Source organism: Hyposmocoma kahamanoa, unplaced genomic scaffold (genome assembly GCF_003589595.1).
Source record: "Hyposmocoma kahamanoa isolate Upper Pololo Valley unplaced genomic scaffold, ASM358959v1 62, whole genome shotgun sequence".
Lineage (NCBI taxonomy): Eukaryota > Metazoa > Arthropoda > Insecta > Lepidoptera > Cosmopterigidae > Hyposmocoma > Hyposmocoma kahamanoa.
In genome coordinates this window covers 21218083-21226500 of record NW_020653850.1, presented here as the reverse complement: position 1 = coordinate 21226500, position 8418 = coordinate 21218083, and the positions used below count along the sequence as shown (strand labels likewise).

The following is an 8418-nucleotide window of genomic DNA, read 5'->3' as shown; positions in this document are numbered from 1 at the left end:
TGTCTTATTTATGACAACAAACGGAACCTAGTTTTACCACTTATTGCAGAATTACTGGTCTTTATCAACCATAATTTGCCTTCAATGAAATTTCAGTACTAAATGTACAGATTACGTTATCTAACTTCATAGTTCTTTACGGTTAAAAGCAATGAACAGGTTGCCAACGATCGTGTAGTAGCTATTTGTTTATCCTATTAATATCCTCTTTAACCAATAAATCAATTTAATTGGCGTACTGATTGTGAATTTTTCTCAGTTTTAATTGTCCGGTATTCGGAAGATATTCCCCTATTATCCTATATCCGGCCGGATGCCGGATAGTTACCGGACATCCGTTTCATCTCTAGTATTTTACGAATAACTGTGTATAATGTATATACATATATGTATAGGCTACATAGATATATCGCACTGCTATTACAATAGTGTTATAACTAAAAATATGTGAAATTCAAGATTATACCACTGTTGAACGTAAAATTTCGACGTGTAGAGAACACGTCAATAAAACCGTTGTTAGAATATTGTAAAAAACAAACTGAGAAAAAACTGAGACACGTTTTATGAGAGCTAGTTCTTGCCAAAATTGACCTTATTAAAAATATGAAACTATTTTTTCTCTTTTATTTTTAAATATGTATATTTGGCAAGTAGGAAATAACTTATACAGACGTTTACACAGATCTTTCACAGGAAGCGAGAAATAAGTTTTTCGTCGATTCTGAGAAAATACACTTTTTGATTTAATACACTATTGTATTAACAGTGCGATATGTCTAGAATAGATTTATAGATATAGAACTAGATGCTCATATTGAGATCTCATTGAAAACCAAATATAAATGAAATCTGTAAGTAGGTAAATACTGGTATTATGGTAACGACAACACAAATGTACTGATATGACGTCTAAAGAAAAAAATAAATAATATTTTTTAAATTTTTTCAATTTCTTTTAATTAATTGACTCTTATTTTTGTAAAAATTCCTATTGTTACAATAAAAACAACTTTGCAAAACGTATTACATTATCACGTACCGTAAATTGGAATATTCTTTGGTAAATTAAAAATAAGGCATTGAAATTCATAAGATATTATCTTAGTGAAAAATAGGGTGGTTATTAATAAATTTGATTAGATATTAATATTAGTTGATGACCGTATCATCTCAATCAGCCGTGACTGTGACAATGGGATCTGTGAAGAACCCGCAACGTAGGCTTGTTTGAAAAACAGGTAAATGTACACTACTTATACCTAATAGCGTACCTATATATTAGTTTCGGATCTAAATAATTTAGATCCAAAAAAATACTCTTTTCCTTGTCTAATAGTCGCGAAAACCTTTCTAGTTCTTAATACGAACTGTAATTAAAATAAATATACTTTTAGGCTTTAAGTAAAATAATTACGTCAAAATTGTAAAATAGTTTCGATAAATGTAACGATTTTATCAGAACAGAAAATACTTAGTCGTAGTGGAATTGTTACTAAAGTATCTTTTGCTGGTAGACAAGACGTTAGATATACTGAGTGTATAATTTAACTCATCCAGATAACTGTTGCGGTGTAGTAAACAATTCTTTCTGTTGGGGCTATTTTTGGGGCAATTGCTTTTGGATTCGCTCATCGGCGGCAGTTAAACGTATCAGGGTGGATTTATGCAACTCTTAGACAAGAGTTTTAATAAACCAAGATTAGTGTCGTTAATTTTTACAATCGTGAATTTACACACATACATACTCTCTCTCTCACACTCACAACTGCCTCTGTGGCCGAACGGTTACCATACCGGACTGCCAGGCAGAGGTCCCAGTTTCGATTCCCGGGCCGGGAGAAATATTTGTATGGCCTACATTTATTTCTCTCGTGAGTTTGGGTGTAATTTGTGGTTGTCTATGTGTGTGTCCATGGCACCCGCAACACAGGGTTTCCCTAGTGCGGGGCCATGTTGAGTGTGTGCGTTATTATTATTATTATTATTACAAACACTCGCACAACACACATAACAACACATACACTCACACACACAGTTACACACACAAACACTCAGAGAGAGAGAGAGAGAGAGAGAGAGAGAGAGAGACGCACAGCACTCAACAATGTCTACTTACTTTATTTTATTCACTGTTATTTATTGAATCGTTTGACACTCGACACTAACAGTTCAATATAAGTTTAATATGAGTTGTCTGATAGGGTGGGAGCCTAGTGGGCTCTAATACAGGTCTAGTATCTAGTACGAACTCCAGTCTCACACACATAGCGGTTATATTTAACATGGGGTCTATTTAATGCAACATTTGTGTTTCAGAAATAAATAATTATTATTGTTATTAATTTGCTTCTGTATTAGCAATTAAAGAAACGAATACAACTACGTAGAAAATCGTTTGTTGAACAGCTAGTTACTCACTGGTCATTATAATAAATTTGATTTCAAAATAATTTTATTTCATTCAAACAGTCATTCATTCGTTCGCTCGTAAATTCTGAAATAAGGCCAGTGTCCCTGCCGCTCGACCCAAGCAAAATGAACCGTATTAGAAAGGGAAAAAATTGAATTCGAGCTGAAGTAGTATTAACTCTCAAGCTTAGGCCATTTAACACTGAAAATGTAAGATGTTTCGACTTGCGTGTCCGTAAATCAACAAAGCGTTATTGTTTGAAATTTAATGAAAACTCAGTAAATAGTGCGTATATGCCACATTGTTTTATTAAATATATTGACAAAGGACCACAATAGAGTGTTAGAAGCGATTATGTTTAAATTATAAATATTAATTTCTATTACCGATAACCATCTGCAGTAAGGGAAAATGAATATTTTAATTTTAATCAGGATTCGAAATTATCAAGGTTGTCTTTGATAATGATCATGACAACTACTAGATATATATTTGATAAATATTTGTATATTTGTCATTTATAATCTTTGACTAAAAATGACAAATAGTGAGAAAACTTAATAGACACGAAAAAAATATTTGGGAAAATGATTTGGTTTGTAACTTTTTTATATTCACATTTAACACATATGGATACGTCTCAGATACGAATAAATAAATAAATAAAATAACGCACACACTCAACATAGCCCTAGGGAAACTCTGTGTCGCGGGTGCCATGGATACACACATAGACAACCACAAATTACACCCAAACTCACGAGAGAAATAATTATAGGCCATACAAATATTTCTCCCGGCCCGGGAATCGAACCTGGGACCTCTGCGTGGCAGTCCGGCATGGTAACCGTTCGGCCACGGAGGCAGTTAAAACACATGACAGGACAGGACAGGAAGGTATATTTAGCTAGATAATTATCGATATATTATCACTTCAAAATCTGATTTTAACGGTATCAGTATATATGGACGAACGTTGAAAAGTTACTTAAAAGCTTGTTTGCAAACTTTCCGTATAAATTTGTTCACTACTGCATGACGCGTTCGCCAGCGTCACTGCGCTGGGCGGACCGCCCACTGAAAACTCAGTCTCGCCGTCCACTCCGCGCGGTCCGCCTGTCGTTCCATTACTAACCAAAACAAAAAAATAATACATATCTCAAAAATCGACTAATAACAAAATAACTCATGTGACAGTTCTTCCGCCATTTTGAAACTTTATTTTTTAATTTTTTTTCGAACAGCGACACGCGAGTCGTACAGCGTTCGGGATTTGAAATTGTTTCGGAACTAAATGTTTTATAGTTGGTGTGATTATATGGATCAATTGAGGATTCTCAATTAATTGAAGGTATGCAAATTTTCTTTTTATAAATTTAATAGACAAGGTAGACCCAGACCACAATAATTACCTATTTAATTTATTATCACTTAAAATAAAGAAAGAAAAATTAAGTGTTTTTTGTGAGGTTCCAATCGATCTACACATAGATTGTAAACTTTATAACCGTAATGTTCTGGTACGTAAATTAAACGCTATAGTGATTAGTAGTACGTGACTCTATATTACAAATTTACGCAAATTGAGAATAAATACGGTCTCCTCTGGCATAATTTGTCAAAAAAAAATTATCAAAACGTTTATAGCACTCCCAGGTACACAATTAAAGCCACATCGCATGATTATTTTTATAGGTCTAAAATAAATACAAAAATATTGTTACCAATGAAGATTTCCCCGGTTTTTACACGGGTTTAGTTATTAAAGGAAATGACGTTTAGTATACCAAAATTGTATAGGAGTTCTTGATCAATCAAACTTAAATGTCATAAGCATAAACAGCTTATTGACATTTAATACTGAAAATGCAAAGTGGCTCGAATTATGTGCAAATATATAAGCAACCAAGATTGGTTTTTCAATCTCATTATCACGTGACTGCAATTATCCCATTATCTAAGGTCTCTGCAGTATGTTTTCGAATTTCATTCATCTCTATCCTCCATCATTTTGTCCTTTTTTATGAGTGGTAATGAAAGTGATGCAGGCACTCATGATAGTGACGATGCAGGTAAAACGGATAGAAGTAGTGACGGTGTCACAGAGGGTGAGGATACCGGTGATGAAGCTCTTCGAAGTCTTGGTCGTTCCCGTGGACGAACCCTTGTTCGCTCCGGCCGTGGTATCCCTAAAAAGATTTAAATATTTCCGAAAATCGTTGAAAACATGTGAAATAATAAATAATTAATTACTAATAAACAATAAAAATAACAACAACCAAAAGCTGATTTCCTTTTTTGCTTTTATTGACCTAAAACCAATAATAAACACATTTCATTTGTATTTAATTTGACTTTGCAGTTCTAACTTTTTTTTAACCAAGTGACGTGATGAACAAGTCCTGCGCCTGATGGTAAGCGACATGCTCAACCATAACATTTACAGTGCCACTCCTCGCTTTAAATCACAAAGATCTGTGGCACTGCCACTAGGCCCGTCAACCTGGGACATAAGTTGAAGTCTTGTATGTCTGTAATTTCACTTTCACCCTTATCTTGCAAAACCGGAACGTAGTAATACTGACATTACTACTTAGCGGCAGAAATAGGTATGGCGGCAGTATTTTCCTGGACGAACTCTTTCACACAGCTACAAAATTGCCTTCATACATCTATCATCATTTATACAATCTTCATCTCCCCGTATAGTCATCCAGATTCATAATTAATACCTTCCAAGTAATGTAACCTCCTACCTCTGTGTATTTACTTTTCGATCTAACCAAACTAAATTATAAATAAACTGATTGCGTGACTTTCTTAATATATCATCAAGTGCCTGCAGGGTAACGACCCTTCCATTTCTTAAGCAATGAGGGGAACTTGATTAAAAAAAAATCCCCGGTATTGTATTTTCAAATCGATAATTTTCGTGTACAAGAAGTGCTCGTTGCGATGCTCCCAGTCATAGTTTAGGGCATTATAATATGATATCTACAATTTAAAAACGGGATTCGAACCATTATTGATGCTAAAATAAGTAGTACCAATTTTTTTTTGCATTGAAAATTGGCTTTACTCAATATCCATAAACATTTTACTTTGCAGTTGAATTTAAATTTGTTTCTCATCACAAAATCTCGGTAGCTTTTGTTTGACATTGTGTCGTTTTTAATGATAACAATTTTAAACGAAGTAGAAGGTGTTCATAAGTTGATCGAATTAAATCAGTTTTTGCAATGCGTTCATTGGAAAGTTTTGATAAGTTGTTTTAGGAATACAATTTTACGAATGTTAATTTTTAAATTATATTCAATGAATATCTTAGTTCCTTAAACATTTTCTTCTTTATTTTCTAGAGCACTTACTACTCTTATGTGTGTAGAGTCTTACTTATTTTGCCCCTGTACGTTATCTCCTGGGATTCCTTCTACAAACTTATTCCTTTATCTTATCTAAGACTTTCATAATTTGACGATCTCATTGGCCTAACTGTTGGTGCTTAATAAGAGATTCCGGATTTGATTCCCTGTGGGGCCAACTTTTGGAACGAACTTTTCAAAATTGCTGTTCTGGACAGTGCCTCAGAGCTAAATGCTTATTTTATTACACTATTAAGGTTAGGCGTGGACCTTGGTTAGGGCGTCGCTCTTATTAACCTACATACATATAAGTCGTCCAACTTAGGGACCCTAACTTTCTAACTTTTATTAAACTGAGTTAGGGTTCCTTCAAAATCGGCCAGTGTAATAAGCGTATTAATATCATAGCTCTGGTAGGTACTAATGGTACGGGGTATTCCCTATGTACACATTTGGTGTAGTGGTTGGCAATAGTTATTCCCCTTGGCTTGGATTTTTGTTACGGTTTTTATTTTTAATTGTTACGAAGCTATTGGTTTCTCTATAAATGAATAAATAACTACTTAAGTAAATGTAACATTGGATGTTTGTAAAATCGTGAAAAAAAAACGAGAAACGGCAACACCGCTCGAGTCGCAAATTGGCGACTTTTATTTTAGAACGTTCCTTAGATTATAAATCGAAATGGAGTCGAAATATGAGTCATCCACCCCTAGCAACTCATGGGTAGCCACCGACAAGCCACTACTATTAGCTTTCAGCAGAATACCAAAACCGTACAAAATCTTGAAATTAACACTCAGTATATGCACTCTATCGACGCACAACTGTGATGATTTAAAATTAGCAGTCTTGGGGCCCTGATGTTAAACAGAAAGTAGAATCGAAACGTGATACTTAGTGCAGTGTTGATGCAATCACTGCTTCCACATTTATATGGCGAATGGCTACGGAGTGGATTCCCTGCCTGCAGACGTGTTTCCTGAACGGTATAACTTGGGTCTTTTCAAGGTGAGAATAAATAGGTAATATTTAGGTGTGCATGTCAGTAGAGGTGGACGTTTGAACGAAAGCAGTTTAAAAAGTTTGTATTTTAATATAAGCACTCAAGCACGTTTATAATTTTAAGGTGTAAGCGTTCAATATTTAACTATTTCATTTTTTACAACTTGCCTAAGTGTCAAGTGTTATAACGTTAAGTTATAAATAAAACTAAAACTTGTGTTTTACACATAAAGTAACTTATCTGAAAACTTTTAGTGACCTACTCTCGCTTTTCGCTGTGAAATTGTGAATAGAATGTTGCAAGCTTTTTTAACATAAAATCTATATTTTTCTAAACGATTTTATAAGCGTTTAAGTGAAAAGTTCTTTAATGGGCACACTTTTTTGAATAAGCACAATATTTTAACGTTTCAAATTTATAAGTAGTTTTTCCCATCTCTACCTAATCGTCACTTTCCGTCAAGTGAGAAGGTTGTCTGAAGCAAAAAAAAAACTGCTCTAGCACACCCTGCATGCGTGTGAATGGGGATGTGATTTTTGACATTTGATCCCTTGTAGCCATCGAGTACAACAATGCTTGTAGCCCTTACATGCCAAAGGTGCTATATAATCAACACACACATAATAATTTGTTATCCGTAGTAGATCACTGAAAATAAAAGTTTTCTGTACAATAGTATATGCAGTCCATTTACTTCTTTTAAAATTACTTGAAAATACTTGAAAGTTGTTTTTTGTTAAGGGTCCATACTACCTCAGCTCGAATTAATTTTTTCCCGTACTAATACGGTTCATCTTGCTTGGGTCGAGCGGCGGAAACACAGGTTTTATTTTAGAAATGATTTTTTTTAGAAACGGCATTAAAGTCATTTGGAAAATGTATATCGTATAAGTACGTGTTCGTACAAAAAAAAAATCATTGGTATATATAAAGTACCTATTGAATGCAGCGGTTTTCTTGTCAAATTTCGAGATAAGTTTGTTTTTTTATCGTAAAAATTTTTAGAAATCGTGTTTACACACCGTTTACTAATCAGTGTATATCCTCAATTACACTATATTGTATTTTTTCCAAAGTAATACTTTTACTGTTATGCAGAATCAATCAGAGCCATTAAGCTGAAGGGCTCTTAAGCGATGAAATGCCTATGCCAGGCAAAGAATATTGCCAAATGCCACATGTTTCTTTTAATCAAATTTCTTACAAATATGCTACAATATTAATTATTTACGATATTGTCAAAAAGTAAAGATTTAGTGACGATATCATAAAATAAAACAACTATAACTATAACTTTTTACAAAAAAAGCGGATCTCAAAAGTTTGTGGTTTACATCTTTGCATTGCCAAGTTTTAATGAAATCTAACGGCTAACGGAGAGTGGGTGCAATCCAGTGAACTGCATTCATCCCCTCAGAGGTGAAATATGTTCTTCAAATTTGAATGGGACCACTTTTAAGGCACCCCCTTTTCAACAAAAATCATCGAAATCAGTTCACAAATGTCGGAGTATCGCGTAACAAACACAAAAAAATATATTCAAATTGAGAACCTCTTCCTTTTTTTTGAAGGCGGTTAAAAGTAGGTAAACTGAAAACATCATTTAGTTTATTAGCATAGGTAAACATTAAAACAGT

General features: G+C 33.9%; 1 protein-coding gene across 2 annotated transcripts in view; it reads left to right on the top strand.

Annotated features, from left to right (window-relative positions):
- The first annotated feature begins 3509 nt into the window (after positions 1 to 3509).
- Positions 3510 to 8418, top strand: part of LOC113229385 (axoneme-associated protein mst101(2)) — a 222026-nt gene continuing 217117 nt past the window's right edge. For both annotated transcript variants that reach the window (XM_026462956.1, XM_026462955.1), the window contains exon 1: positions 3510 to 3764. The gene's annotated coding sequence lies outside the window, so the exon portion shown is untranslated. The remainder of the gene's footprint in view (positions 3765 to 8418) is intronic.